Source organism: Patagioenas fasciata, chromosome 2, assembly GCF_037038585.1.
Source record: "Patagioenas fasciata isolate bPatFas1 chromosome 2, bPatFas1.hap1, whole genome shotgun sequence".
Classification (NCBI taxonomy): domain Eukaryota; kingdom Metazoa; phylum Chordata; class Aves; order Columbiformes; family Columbidae; genus Patagioenas; species Patagioenas fasciata.
In genome coordinates, this window is record NC_092521.1 from 69005653 (window position 1) to 69020977 (window position 15325).

At 38.7% G+C, this 15325-nt stretch overlaps 1 protein-coding gene across 26 annotated transcripts in view; it reads right to left on the bottom strand.

The window, feature by feature from the left end:
- LOC136097497 (poly(rC)-binding protein 3-like) overlaps positions 1–15325 on the bottom strand; it is a 518562-nt gene that overhangs the window by 94958 nt on the left and 408279 nt on the right. The window contains exon 1 of one of the 26 annotated variants that reach the window (XM_071804371.1): positions 5232–5252. The exons of the other annotated variants lie outside the window; for them this stretch is intronic. The gene's annotated coding sequence lies outside the window, so the exon portion shown is untranslated. Of the gene's footprint in view, positions 1–5231; positions 5253–15325 lie in introns of those variants that run through there. 26 annotated transcript variants of the gene reach the window in all.

The following is a 15325-nucleotide window of genomic DNA, read 5'->3' on the forward strand; positions in this document are numbered from 1 at the left end:
GAAAAGGCTGTGCTATGAGTCTGCTTTAAGACTGCCAGGATGTGAAGGCATTGTCTTGTTCTCTGCTGGAGCATGACCATATGTGATGTGAAGCACCAAGTGGTTAGCAACTCAGGAATAGCGAGGTCTGCAAATCATTTCATAAAGCAGCACATAAGAAGATAGTCTTTTTGCCACTGCATGATATCAATGACAATTTGGAGAGAGCACTTGTCATCTGTCACTGATCTATAATTTGCTTGATTGTGTCATGCTGAGTTATCATACGGTCTTACACTGAAAGCATTTATCAGTTACCCTCATCTGACAAGAGAAAAGCATAATTTTATTGCATTTTACATGAGAGAAAATAGGATATCAGTTAAAAAAATTAGAACGGACAGCCCCCCTTTTAAAATAAAATGTGTTAGATGTGCTTTTCTGGCATTGCCAATACTAATTGGTTAGTGTATGTGTTTAGTGATGTTTCTGTGTCAAGAGATGTCAGAATGCACCTGACTTGCTCACAACGACTCTGCAAAACCATTGGAATAGGCAGACCACAACGACCTTCGTTGGTTCAGTGGCAAAATAGCATCCATTCACTTTAATATGAAGCCCATTGCCAAGTGCGTCCTGGACATGGTGTTAGGTGAGCATTCACACACAGGTTTGCTTAGACAGTGGATTTAGGGCAGGACAAGTGAGAACACTCTGTTGTCCTAACATGATGCTGTTACCTTCGGGAGACTCTCTTTCCTTCTTAGTTCCTCTGCAAAGAAAATCTAGCTGTCAAGTGTCAGTCTGAACTCAGACTAAAACTTTGGTAAGATTTCAACAACATAAAATTGCCTTGTTCGTTTCCAAGTTTTGCGACAGCTAGAAATAATCTTGGAAAAATGTAAGTACTTAAAACATATGGATGGAGGCTTGAATTAAAATCAACACTGCATGATTTTCTGCCATCTACATTAATGTGTGGGAACTAGAATAAAGTATAAAGTCAAATTCTCAGGATGTAAAAAACCCACCAGCAAGAGAGTTCTTGCTTGCCTGGTTGGTTTTTTTCGGTTTTTGTTTTTTTGGCTCTTCAATTTGGTTCTGCTCTGTTAAGCTGGGATGAAATCACAGCAAACACTACACTAACACTTCTGTTAATGAACAACCTGCTTCACAACTGCACTTTTCATTCCCACAAAGAGTGTTGCATTTTCACAAAGTATCACTTGTAGTAAGGCATTCAAACATGCTAATCGCAGCTTTGCCTCCCAGGGAGATGTATGGGTTTACTCTGCATTAGTTAAAGGCTTCTGAGTCGATCTCCTTTTATTGCTGTTATTATAACTATTTGGAAAAAAGAGAATTTGCTTTATTTTTGCAAGCTTGCATAAATCCAGCTCAAGAACAAATAAAATGATACCTTGATATGCTTTACAACACAACCCAGCTAGGTTTACAATGCTGTTACAGAAATCCAGATGGGAGGGGGCTGGAACGAAAAATTCTTCAGACCTCTCTGTTTTTTTCCACATGGGCTACTCTGCATTGGCTATGATGGGAATGGAACAACGAAGAGACTGCAGACTGTGCAAAGCAGATGTGATTGTAAGTTGAAACGTATGCAAATTGTTCAGTGTAGCTTCCTATCAACATTTCATATGAATTTTTTCTTTTATGATTTTCACTTGTATTGTTATTATTTCAGGCTTTATTCCTCTGCTTTATTTGTATCCAGTTGCTGGGTAGTAAAAACAAAGATTGAAAAGGTTAGTCGCAAGACAACAGGATCCAGCACTTGCTTATTGCAAAGTCCTGTTTACTGCAAACACTGACATATGTGAATAAAGAATCTGGGTCAAAAAGCACAACAGAGGATGCTACCTGTCTTTGTACTGAATAGCAGGCAGCTGGGAAATTGGCGAACTTTAACACAAAAACAGTAGGAAACTGCTTCAATGAGATGATTTATTTTTTTTAGAATTACATTTGAAATGTTCAGCCAAAGTAAGAAAATAGTTGATGCTTCCTGTTCAATTAATGCTTCACTTGCCAATAGATCTAGGCATCTGTGGCTCCTATTTTTGTACCCGTGCAGCAGTGAAATTAATCTTGCTAGGAGCGGCAGCACTGATCGTATCGCTAAACAAATTTGCGAGGGAATGGATCTGTGGGTCTGGAAAGAACTAGTTGTCCACTGCTAGATAGGGAAAAAGAGAAAAGAGATGCCTCAGAGAATATGTTATTAGGAAACTGCCTGGGAGAAGACACCTCAGAGATTTTGCTCTATTTTGAAAATGCAGCTGTTATACCAACAACATATGATAATCTGCCTGAAAGATTCTAGGGTAATATTATAACTAGAATAAAATTGATTATGCTATTTCTGACCATGTGTAAGTGGCGGGACATTGTACAATATTAAGAAAAAGACAAAACCCAGGCCAGTGCATGAAAAGAATATCTGGAGTGCATCAGGAGTAAGTAAACAGGGCATGGAGAAACGAACACAAGGGAGCCAGAAAGCCCCAGACCAATTTACAATGAGTCATGATTCTCCAAAATAACAAATCAACATAGACAACATATCCAGCTCTCATCCAAACAATATGGTACTTTCTGAATGAGATCTTGAAAAGAGTAATTTGTCCCATGAAACTGGGTGTTAGGATAAACCTTTTTTTCAGTGAAATGTGGAACTAGTACCTTAAAAAAAAAAAAAAAAGTCAATAGACAAACAGATCTGATTATATAGATGTTACTTGTTGAAGGTGTTGCCCAATTTGAAAATGTCATGCATCAAGAGTTGAAGGGTCTTCAGAAGTCCGCAGTCACAGAACACATTATGCATTGTTAGGTTTTTAGTTGTTTTTGTACACAGATTTGGTCAAAGCTAGCACTTTTTAAAATCCTTTTCCTGAAAATACATGTTCAAATCACATTTACAAAGCCCTTACTAGATTGATCTCATTAGATTTTTTCAGTGAGACTCATATAAGTCTAGATTAAATTAATTTACTTATTGTATTAGTGTGTCAGGAAGGGTAAAGCAGATGATGGTCCAAACTACAATGTTAAAAATAGTTAGATACACTCACTGCAGGTGTTTTAAAGAGAGTATCTTATTTTCAAATAAAATAAATTATTTTTAAAGTTGCTCTAAATCCGTACTTACTTGCAAAAGTTAAGTTCTTGAAAACTAAAATTAAAAGCCTGGGACTCCTCTTGTGGAAACCACCAGGAGCTCTGCCATGAAAATAAATGGCAGCCACATCAATGGCAGCAGAAATGGCAGATCAACTAATTGCCTACAAGCACAAAATAATTTTTAAAAAAGTCTATAGCATAGATTAGAGAATCATTTAGGTTGTAAAGGACATTTAAGATTATTAAGTCTGACTGTAAACTTAACACTGTCACTAAACCACATCCCTTTCGGTGAAGAAATTTTTCCTAATATCTGATCTAAACATTAGGTGTGAGAGAGTCAACCAGTGAAATCAAAAGTTAGGGTAAATCCATCACTGTAAGATGTATTAAAGACAATGTTGTCTCTTTGGTGGTCTTACAAATTTAAAGGCATTTACCCTTAGGCTATTGTTATTCAGCTCCTGTATGAAAGCATTAGCCTCTGTCTTAGTGATGTCCAAGAATATAACATATACACTTTAATGGTCTGTTTTCTTCATTTAAAAATGAACTGCCAAAGACCATGTTGCTACTGTTACTTCAGGATGTATTAAAGAACTGGAGTAGCAGGACTGAGCATTTTGCTTAAATACTGTGTGCTAACATATTTTGTCTTTTCTCTTTCAACCACTTCTTCAGGTATGGGTTTGGAGCAATGCAGCATCTTGTTTTGTTAAAGGTTTATCATTTGTTTCCTTTGAAATGCACAACTGCTTTACCTTTAACTCCGAGAAGATATTGAGCTTGCACAATGTCTGGATCTGGGCATCTTCTCCACCTCCAAAAAAGCTGCAGTTTGTTTTGGGAACCTGCACAAAGGCTGGATGCCTGTCAGCTTCCACCCCAACACTCCCAAGGAGGGAAGTGTAGGCCCAGGCTGCTCAGGGAACAACCACCCTGTTCCCTGCCCATTTAGGAGGAAGAGGGAAGGCCTGTGGCCACCCTGCAAACTCATGGCACGTCTGGTCTCCCTTCCACAAAGGGGTTGCAGTGAGGGGCACCATCTCAGATGGGACGTCAGCTCAGATGGGCCACGCTGGGACCCTGACCTGCTGTTGCGTTTTACATACTCCTGAAGTCCCTAAAAGCTTTTTGGATGACATTGTTCATTTACTGCCCTCAAGAATCCCACTGCTATTGCTTGATATACAGTGACAGGCAGATTGCTCCCAAGCCATGATTAAATAAATACATGAGCAGAAAGTAAAGAACAAGAACTCATCTTTTCCCTTAGGAAACCAGGCCCCATTGTCAGTACTATCAGTGATGCAGACAGACAGTGTATTTAATGGTTAAAATGTCTGAGATGAATGACAGAGCCTAGTTTTCCAAGAAGACACCCCACAAAAGTGTCAGCTCCTTGATTGGGTGTTTCTTTGTTCAGATAAAGAAAACCTTTGAACTAAGCTCTTCCCTGGTACACTCCAAGAAGGCTTTATATTGCACTATGTTTACACAGACTGCTAGCCCTGGCTGGGCTGGGTGAAAGGTACGAGTAAAGATGTCCTTTACCTCTCTCTGTCGTGACATGAGGAGCAATGCTGACCCTGCAAAGAGCAGGCTTTGTCCTTTATGGAGATAGCAGAAGGGTTGCACTAGCATTTTAAAAAGCAGGTAAAAAGACAGTTGTCAATCTCTCATGCCCCCTTGCCTGTTGTATAAAATGCACTATATTAGAACTAAATGGCACTGCTAATGAAATCATATTATTAAATGCAGCCATTTAACAGGGACAAGCATTAATCAAAATTAATTCATTTTCAAATGCCGTCCATGTTAAGAAAAGATTATTGAACTCTGTTGAGAAAACACAATTAACACAAGACAGCACTTCTGTTCCCATTATAGACATTACCAAGCTTGCATGGGGGGAAGACAACTGATGTGGTGGAGAAAAGGCATTTTTCTCTAAACACCACCCTGCTGTCTTCTCCCATCCCTGCCCATCAGCTTTGAAGAGGGCAAGATATAGCTGTTGATTCACCAAGCACAGTTTCAGCCATCTCAATGAATGAATCTGAAAGTAGAAACAAAAGAATCACAACATTTTGTTCTACACACTGAACCTCAAAGGTCTTGATCTTGAAATGTCACTGGTCAGAGATGTCCAAATAAATATGCTTCAGCCAGGATTGTAACCTTTAATAGAAAGATAGAAATACTTTCTAAAGATACAGGTCTTAAGCACAAATACAATGTATACAAATAAAAACAAATCCAACACCATAGCTGGTCTTTTATGGCACTTGGTTGACATAACAAAACTAGAGTTGAATGTTTATGGAATTGGCAAAGGATTGAGAAGATTATCTCAATTTCAAGCTGCTACTAAAAAATGCCTCCATTTCCATAGATGCTTCCCAACGCATTACCTTTTCAGTTTACCACTGCTAGGCGGTCTAATCAGAGATGGGTGCTTACTGAAATACAAATCCATAGCCAGTTGCTCCTTCAGACAGCAAAATTCACCTTCAAACTTCCCTTTTTGCAGAGGACCAGAAAACTTTAAGCCCCGCTTGAACTTTCAAACCAGGGTTTAAATAATAATTAGGAGAGCTATAGTTATTATGTTGACCACCTGACTGAATGGTCAAGTGTAAAGCAGATCATGCAGCACACAAGTCAACAAGCCTTGGGATCAACGGTGTCAAAGGCTGACACTACACCTAATAAAAGCCATATTCATCATCTATTGCTAAGAGTCTATTATCTGCCATCCATACAAGTGCATTTGAAGTCTACTTTATGTTACTTGAACATAAAATTGCACTAGGTCAGGTTAGTTTAAAAAGCTGGATTTCTTGTTGCCTGAAGTCCACATCTCTTTTCTTGTTGTACTTCAATGCTAGCTGCAAATTACGAGTAAAGCTGCAGTATTCTATTTATTTATTTATCTATTAAAAGTAATTAATTAATTAATTACTTCAAATTAATCTATTAAAATTAAGACTCATAATAGCACTAACAAATAATCCAAGTTAGCATTCACAGAACTCAAAACTTCTTGGGATCAATCAGTTTTATTTAGGCTAGGCACCAGTGACTCTATACAGCCTTTCTTTTCTCCAGGAAAAAGAAAGCCTCCAGCCACATTTTCATCCCATGGACCCAAAGTCAATCTTTTAAGAGCATCTGCTCCTCAGGTTCTCTGCTACAGCCCTCGTTTTCAAACTGTTGAGGTTTGCCATCAACATCAGTGAGACAGGAATTCCAGGACCCCCAAGACGTGAGCTCCAGAACAGGGAGCAGTGAGTAAGCAGCTCTAGAAGCATCTTCACCTGGCTACCATCCAGTTCTCTTCTCATCTCTCCAGTTTCAATATTCATGTTCTGATTTAAATTCCACATTTTTTCTCTGCTTTTCTCTTCTTATCCATTTAGATAATAAAACTGGCTTTTCTTTTCAACTGCTTATAAGCTGATCTGCTACATCACTGTCAGAAAATATCCCATATAGCAAGTTGCCACAATTATGTTACTAACAAGTTTTAATATTTCTATGATGATAAAAAACACATGAGAGGAGAACCACTTGGTAAAGACAAAAGTTGACACTATTATTTACAGGTGTGTGTGTGTGCGAAGGGCAATTTTCTGACACAATATTGTACTAAATGAGCTGAAAAGAATCTCTCTTCTCAGGGTACACTTAAGAAAACGCATGCAATGGTTTAATTAGCTATTGCAGTTTTGTGTAATCTGTATAAGACTTTCTGTAGAAATTTCCCAGTTCACGGAATTACACTGGAAGGACTTGATGAGTTCTTTTCATGCTGCACAAGAATGTTTCTACCTCACATTACTAGGTGAAAAATTGTCCCCTCCTGACAACATGCTGTTCCAGTACAATTTGTGCTTAGCACAGGAGGCACTGTATTTCGTGTAAATAAATGTATGTGGAGACAATGAAGTGGATTCAGTCTGCTGTACTGTATTCTGACTGAATGCCTCTAAACCACACCCTCTTACATGAACTTCATATCAGCTCACACACAGTGTCTGTTACCAGGTAAGGCTATATAATTTCTATTTAGCACAATAGCAAATGAAAATAAAATTATCACTAAGCACAGAAGCTAAAAACATCTAGCTGTTTAGATTACTCTAGAAAAGTGAGTAATCATTCCACCAGGAGTGGAGAATGATTTCCATCAAATAAAGAAAATACATAGCTGAGTAATGGTATTCTGTTAATGATCACAGAGGTATGTGCCCAATCCATGTAACGTGTTGAAGAAAATGTGGTATCAGAAAGGGGTAGGATGGCCAGCTGAAGAGAAACTGGTGCAATTTCCTCCTCTGTCACTGATCTGGTGGGTGATCTTGGGTGACTATTGCTCAGTGTCCCTTCCTGTAAGCATGGCTAACAGGTCTGATGCTTTTTCGTTTAAGGCACTGAGAAGTCTCTCAAGTAAAGATACTGAGAGATGAGTTAGGGTATAGCTAGAAATGTCTTGTTGAAGGGCCAGAAAGATCTGAAATACTCAGAAACCTCTAAGAGCCTCTCCATGACATCAAGTGATGTCTTGCTCTGCTGTATAGATAAGGTAATTTTTTCTGTGAGTAGCTGAGAAGAAGTTGTATCAGTACCTTTGAAATCCAATACTAAATTCTGGTTTGTTCATCTTTTCTCCATTCCTTCCAAGGAGGCAAAATTTCAAATCAAGGATAAAACTTTCAAATATCTTACGTCCTTTCCCTTTGTCCCCCTAAGAAAATTTAGGACTGACTCTGAGATGGGTGGATGTTGGTTCAGCCATTGGTACATTTGTACTGAAAAACAAAGCAAAACCTACATTTATAGTTAAGAAAGGTATTGCAGGAAGCTGTGAGAAAGTAAAACAATAAGACATCATTGGGGAGCTCATTTTGGAGAAAGCACAGCAGGATGCACAGCCACGGAAAAACAATATTCAAAAAGTCTGACCTAGATAACTGTATTTCCTAGTGACTAGAATTCATTAAAAACAACAGCTTAAAATGTGCTGCACAGGATTCTTTGAAGCCTCAGTGTCACATTCAGTTTAAATAATCCAACTTATCTAAAAATAAAAGCAATTTTTTTCCCTTACTAAAAAATAACAACAAAGAAAGCTGAGAATTCTGCTAATAAGAAGAAGCTAATCATAAGTCAGTACGAAAGAGAGCTCTGACTTTGTAGGGTTTTATATGTGTGAATGCTTGCTTTGGCTATGAGTGAAGCTAATAATCTGGCAGACCTGAGGGTTGGTTTCAAGGGGATTCCAAATGCAAAAGCAAAACTCAGCAGAAAGTCTCAAAGTTTCCACACTATAAAACAAAATCATTTTCACATCATTTTAGTGGAAAATAAGATGATTAAATTACGCTGCCTCATGGTAGCAGTGTGTTAGCACATGCTAGGGAGTCTCCTTCAAGCCTTTCCTACTTCCCTGCTTGTCACTGAGTGCTACAGTGAAAATCCTTCTTACAAAAGGAGGCTCAGTTGTGTCCCTCACAGAGAGGAGGAAGGCAAAATCAACCCTTTCCTCCTTGAGAAAGCTTTTGAGTTGTGTTGAACACAGCTCCAGCTCACCTCTCCATTTCAAGAAGCTACTCGCAAGCTTCTATACTTCAAGTTAAGCATGTGCTTAAGCACTACGCTAGTGGCAAAGTGCCTTTCTACATCAAACTTATAGTCGCCTTACAAGTGGATATGGTTTGCTTCAGAAGGTTTACTGTCGTTTAAGCATGAATAGAGGAATGAGAGTCATGAACTTGTTAATCTTTGCCTGTAAAAACAACATGATGTGTCACAAATGTGTGTCACATCTTCTAGTGTCATTTCAAAAATTTAGATCTCTGTCCTTTAGGTCCTCTGGACAGCTCCATGTCTGCAAAAGACACTGTACCCACCCAACAAAAAACATAATCTAACCTCTAGGTTAAAATTTGGTGAAAGATAAGAATCACAGAACTGCAGTCAAGATAAACACACCTTCATGCATACTACATTCAATGAGTTTGACGGTTTCTCAAAATGACTCCAGAAACAGCTTTCAATTGTACAACTGCTTTATACCTACTGACTGCATGGTTAGCCGTTTGTCACTTGATATTATTTATTTTTGCCCTGAATTGGTTACAGAAGCCAAAACAAAATCTTATCTTTTAGGAAACACTAAGTAATGTAGGTAGATGAGTGTGCTCCATTCTAGTAATTATTTACTTACTACTCATATTTGATACTCACTTTCTATTCACCAAGTCTTTTCCAAGAAAACCCATTAAAGAAAGTCAATTAGAAGATGACTAGTGTTACTAGCTAATATAGGGCCCCCTCGTGTCCTGAAGACAGCAAAGTACTGGTCAACTGTGATGCAGGAAGGAAAAGGTTTGTTGCAACTTCTACAACCTGGACAGTAAGCACTCCGCAAAACAGTCCCCACTGGATCCAGCAGTGGTGACTGAAGAGGTTGCTGGTCCTCCCATCTTCTTCCCACACCACCTCATTGGCACAGCTAAATCTGATGAGTTAGTGATTCACGGTCCCCAGACACCTGAGCTCACATGCTGCTTCAACACCAAATTAAACCTGAAAGTGGATTGCACTGCCCTCAGGCTGGGAGCTGCAGTGGCTGGGGAGCAGGCACTTTACTTTTTGCTATTTTTACCTCAAGGATAAGGAATTCCAGCAGAGGCTGGGCAAGTAATTGGCAGTAACTTCTTAAACAGCCTCAGCCTGAATCAACAGAGCTCTTCAATCACAGCCTGTGGAGCAAAGCCCAGGTCTGCTCCCCATCCACTTCATATAGGTTACCCACAAAAGGACTTGATAAAGTATATTGTAATTGGCTTTCTTTTGTTGTCCCAGTCACTGAAAAAGTCTCTGGAATGAAACTTGCTATAAATCATTTCACCAAGTAGATGAAATTTCTTCTTAGACAGGCAGTTCTGCCTAGTAAGGCAGCAACCTGTGTAGCTTTGGATCTTGGGCAAATTTGCAGACTTACCAGAATGAAATCTGAGCAAATCGGCCTTGTGTGTTTTAACTGATTGTACTCTTACATTTTAGAGTTACTATTTTTAGGCCTTGCAGGCTGACATCTTTTCCTTGCAGGGCCAATAATCAGAAGTTAAACTTGGTATCTTGGAGTCAATGCTCTTCCACCTGGATTTTTTGCAGATTGTCTCAGAAGTCCTAATGCAACTGGTGCCTGTCCAAGTGTCTCTAGTGGCAGTGACTGCTTAGTAGTCACTGCAAGACCTCCCTAGGATTTGCTTTTTTACTCCCAAGAACAACATATTACTTTGCTGCATTCAGACTTTAAGCCTATTGAAAATATAGAACTGCTACAAGGCCCTCCTTCTGCTTTGAAGATCTCTGTTGGCAACCTTTTGCTGGATGTTGATTTACTCTGTTTGGTATCTGGTGTTTCTGCATCAGTTTCCATCTTCCCAAAGTTCAAAACATGACTACAGGCTGAATGGCGAACACAGGCTGTGCTGCTTTCCTGCTGTTGGACCGCACGCGGCCTTCATCCCTCTGCCCAAGGACTGAAAGGTGAGGCTGCTCCCAGTTTTCACCTGATCTCTTCTGGCTTGAGAAGCTTTGAAAAAAACCTTTCCCAAACTACTTTGCTGTTGTTCTGGTTTACAGCTATCTTACTCTTCAATCAGAAGCAAGATGATTTTTTCCTATGACTGGATGGATGTTTCTCCTTTGGAGGACACCATTTCCACTGAATAGCAGACAGTCAAATAATCCTTCCTCTCTGCCTGATGTTCCAAATGACTGTTTTGGGACTCTACATTAACCTTGGCAGCTAAAATTGTCCAAACTGTTTAATGCTTAATAAGGGAATTTCTTCTTTTATGCATGAATCTGAGGCTTCCACTTTCAGCAACTAGAATTACAGAAAAGGGAACAGCTTGATGTTCTTATTTATTTATTTATTTCATTTTACTTGAGCCCCTTTTTGTGAGGAACATTTCAGTATGAGTTTGAATCTTCAGAATTAAATTCTAGGAGAAGCTGTCAAGAACAGTACGAGATGGACAACAGCAATGTGCCATGACACTCAAAGTAAATGGACTTCTATTAGGTGGGGTTAGTGCCACTTAAGCTCTGAAACAGGACCTCATTCTGTGGGGACATTCATCTGATTTCTGTTGCACTAGAAGCAGATCAGGAGCAGCTTCAGGACATTGCCTACATTTACATAAGTGACAGAGAAGAAGGAGAGAACTGGTTCTACACAGTGTGCTTCAAAAAGTTGAAGACAAAAAGCATGTAGGTCTGTCATCTCCCCAGAAAAAAAAAAAATATATATATATTAAAAAAATTCTCACCTGAACCTGTTTGTTGTTGTGGTTTTTTTTTTTTTTTTTTTTGGTGTGTGTGTGTGTGTTTGTTTGTTTTCCCCAATATATTGACTTGGTCCTAACAAATATTCCATTTTTACACTAAGGTCAGCAAAGAGTTAGCCAAGCATCTGCTATATTTCCTTGAATTCTCCTTTTTTTCTCCGTAGGGAAATACTGGAAAGACTGTCCTTATGGAAGGCTGCCCAAAATCTGTACTTACGCTGTGACTAAGCACTGCTTTGGATCACCCAAATCCCAAATTATGTAGAACAGTTGAATTTATGCCTAGATTTATTCCTACTGAGCTAATGGCTTACCTGTATGTGTCTCACTGAAGTCAAAAGGTTTTAAAACATACCTTTACATTTACACAAGAGAAATGGATTTAAGCACAATATTCAACTGCTCTATGGAGATTGGACTTAAGCAAGTCAACGCAAGTAACAGATTAAATTTAAAAGTATTGCTCTGTGCTCTTGTGATATCACAATAATTAAAATGTTACTGTGGAAACAGAAAATCACACTCTGCACCCCTAACCTACTTTGCACAGAATATACTTACAAATTAACATAATTAAGGTATTTTAGACATATCATTGTTTGTACCATGCTCTTGCCCCTCTCTTTTGGGATTATTTTACTCTCTGTCTGGTTTACTTCACCAGGAATAGGAGATTCCCTGTTTCCACTGGAAGACTTGCTCCCATCATGGGGAGAGAACATTATTTTCAAGTTCAAAGAAGGTAAAATTAACATGCCAAAATCCAGGTAACTCACCTGAGAACGGTCCTCCTCAGATAAATGTCATAAATGATCATTATTATTCCAATCCCTACTCCAGAGACACTGGAAGAGGCTGTCGCTTAAGCCATTGTCTGAAATACCGTTTTGGTGACTGTAAAATCCAGTCACATCCACAAATACAAATCTAAATTATCCAAAGTGATTGATAGTTATACTGTTCTCCAAAGTCTTAATACATCTCAGAGAATTTGATGTATGTAAAATTTACAATCAGAATAACTTATTTAAAATATGAAAATTTAATTGCAGATGGATACAAGTAAATGAATTTTAAATTATTTTAAAAAAGCTCTTTGCATTTACCAAAGCAATGAGTATTTCCCACATATTAGGCTTGAAAGCCCAGAAGTAGATCATTAAAAAGGTAGAGTAGCAAGTGGAAATCCAGTAAGCAATTGACACATTTAGAACATAATTCTGTGATGAACATCACATGATGATCTCCAGCACATGTATATACATACATACATTTTTAACTGTATAGTGTATATATTGTAGAAGAGCATTAAAATACATACATAGATTATATGTAACGATTGTAAGTTGCACTAGGGGGTATATTAAATTAATGGAATTTCCAATCATACAAATATTAATACTTCTTCCAAAAAGTAGCAAAAAGGAATTACCTCTTCCTTTTAATCTTATAATTTAAATTGAAATGATATTAAAATTTACATTAATCAAAACACAAGAAAGCACCAGTTTCACTGGAGATTTTATAAAAATGTTTGTCTCTGCTTTGCTTGTGGTTGTGCTCCTCAGACTTATTACTGCAATTCTCTTGCAGTTCGGTTAAATGTCAATGCTCCAATTACTTTAATAGTCAAACTGTGTGCTATTTTCACCACACAGTCATTCAGGCTTGTCATGTTTGACAAATCCAGTAATTGAGATGAACTCTTGGAGAATACTGACATGTAACCAGTCATTTCCTGCTGCAGAGCAATGACCTCTGCAGCGTAAACCACAGAGGATTTATTCAGCAACTTGAAAAAACAAACAGGCTTGTTAAGTTTAAGATCATCATTTCACACATCTCCACTCATTTCCTTGTTTCTTCACTTTATGTTCCATTGGGGTGGGAATTAAAACATTAGGAACACTTTAAATAAGGGTGGAAAAAGGACTAGAGCAAATATGCTGCAAAAATATTGTAAATTAAAAATTGCCTAGCAGATTACTAGAGGCTGAGTGTACTGTCAAACAGCTTCAAATTCCCCCTCAATCCTCCCCTGCCCCCAAACAGCTGCACACCACCCCAGTTTCAGCTCATTAACAGAAGAATGTATTATACAAATTACACAAAGTATTTATTGAACAGTGCTTGTTTCAGGCAGTTATTACAGTATGTTAACCCTTGCTGGAGCCTTTTTGTTTTTATCATTCCTCCACCGTGATGTTCTGCAGCCAATATGTGGGCAATGCACTGAAACCTCAGGACTATCCCCATTCGCCTTGGATTCACTAAGCCAAGCACAAGGGCTGCAAAACCTGCCAAGTGTGTGTTTGCTGGGCTGGCAGGTCCTATGGTGATGCCTTTGGGACAACCATCAGTATATGACAGATCCGGACAGTTACAAGCCCATCACATTTGTGTTGAAACAAACAAAGATTTTGCAATGTCAGCTCATTACAAAGAGAAAATGCAACAAAGGTTTGGGATGAGGATGCAACCTAATTCAAATGCAATTCTGAAGCGCTCCTGTGATTTACATTGCCTGGAGATCTCAGGCCACTTTTGTTATAGTTATGAAAGTTACTATGGACCCTTCTACCAGAATTTAGCTGTTCTTTGGATGAAGTATTGACACTTCATATAATAATGAAAAAAAAAAAAAGAGATCAAAAGCAAATGTTTGATAAAAATATAAAGAAGAAATAATCCACACAGACAATACTAGCTTCCAAGAAGTGATCTTTGCAGTTGCCAAAATTAAACATCCCTTTGAATGCTTCTGACTGCCTTTATCAGAGAGAGTGGCTGGTCTAGGACACACGTGGCCAAACTGGGCTACAATAGACTTTGTTTCATTCCTCCTCTCCCAAAGACTTTTTGCTTGATCTTTGGCAAGTGAATTAATTTCTCTGTTTTACAAGCAGATTGATTGCTTCTCCCTGGAGTGTTTGCAAGAAATGTGTTAGATTCTGCAGGGGATAAAGACCTCTTAAGTACCAAAGACTACCTGTCCACATAATTTTTTTTTCATACATACTAATTCACAACTCAGTGTATGACAACCACGAAGGCTGAAAGAGCAACAGGAGTCATCTCAGAAGGTAGAATTAAGAGCAAAATACTGTTATTTAAAATGAAGGGCTAGAGACTACTTGTACAAAATCGTATTTCCACGAAAAAGAAACAGTTCAAATAGCCAATAGAAGGGGAAAGTGAAAAACTAAACAGCTGCACTCTGACTAAATTACTATACTTTTATTTTCCTATTCTTATCAAGAAGGAAGGCAGTAACTGTCCACTCAGCTGAAGGCTCCAGATTCCGGCCTTTTCCATGGGAATGCACAAGTTCTTTATGAAAGACGGTGGTTAGTTACTCATACATCATGCATTCAAACAGAAATTAGCCTGTGGTACAGCACACAGCTGACTGAAGAAATTCACTGCATTTGCCTTGAGGAGTCTGACTCAAAGAGGAACAGAAGACTGACTTTAAATCACAGTCCTTCTCATGGTCTCACAGTCCTTAGTGTCTCCACTGGTTACTTGCACAATGTGTCCATCCTTACCAAGTAGTGCATTTGCAGAGATCACAAATTAACTTTCTGCCTATTCACATGACACAAACCCAGCTGGGTCTTGGGATGAGGAACAACCAGCAGCAAGAAGGTCATAGGGGAGACCAGGTGCTTCTCCCAAGGTCCTGCAAGCTCACTAGCTGCACTCCCTGCATGCAGCGCCATCTCTTGCATCATCTGCATGCGACTGCAGCTGCTGAAGGAGTTTCCATAAGAGTCAAAGCACTGCACAATCCTAATCCACAGAGCATCTGTAGGCACCACCACAAGGCAGAG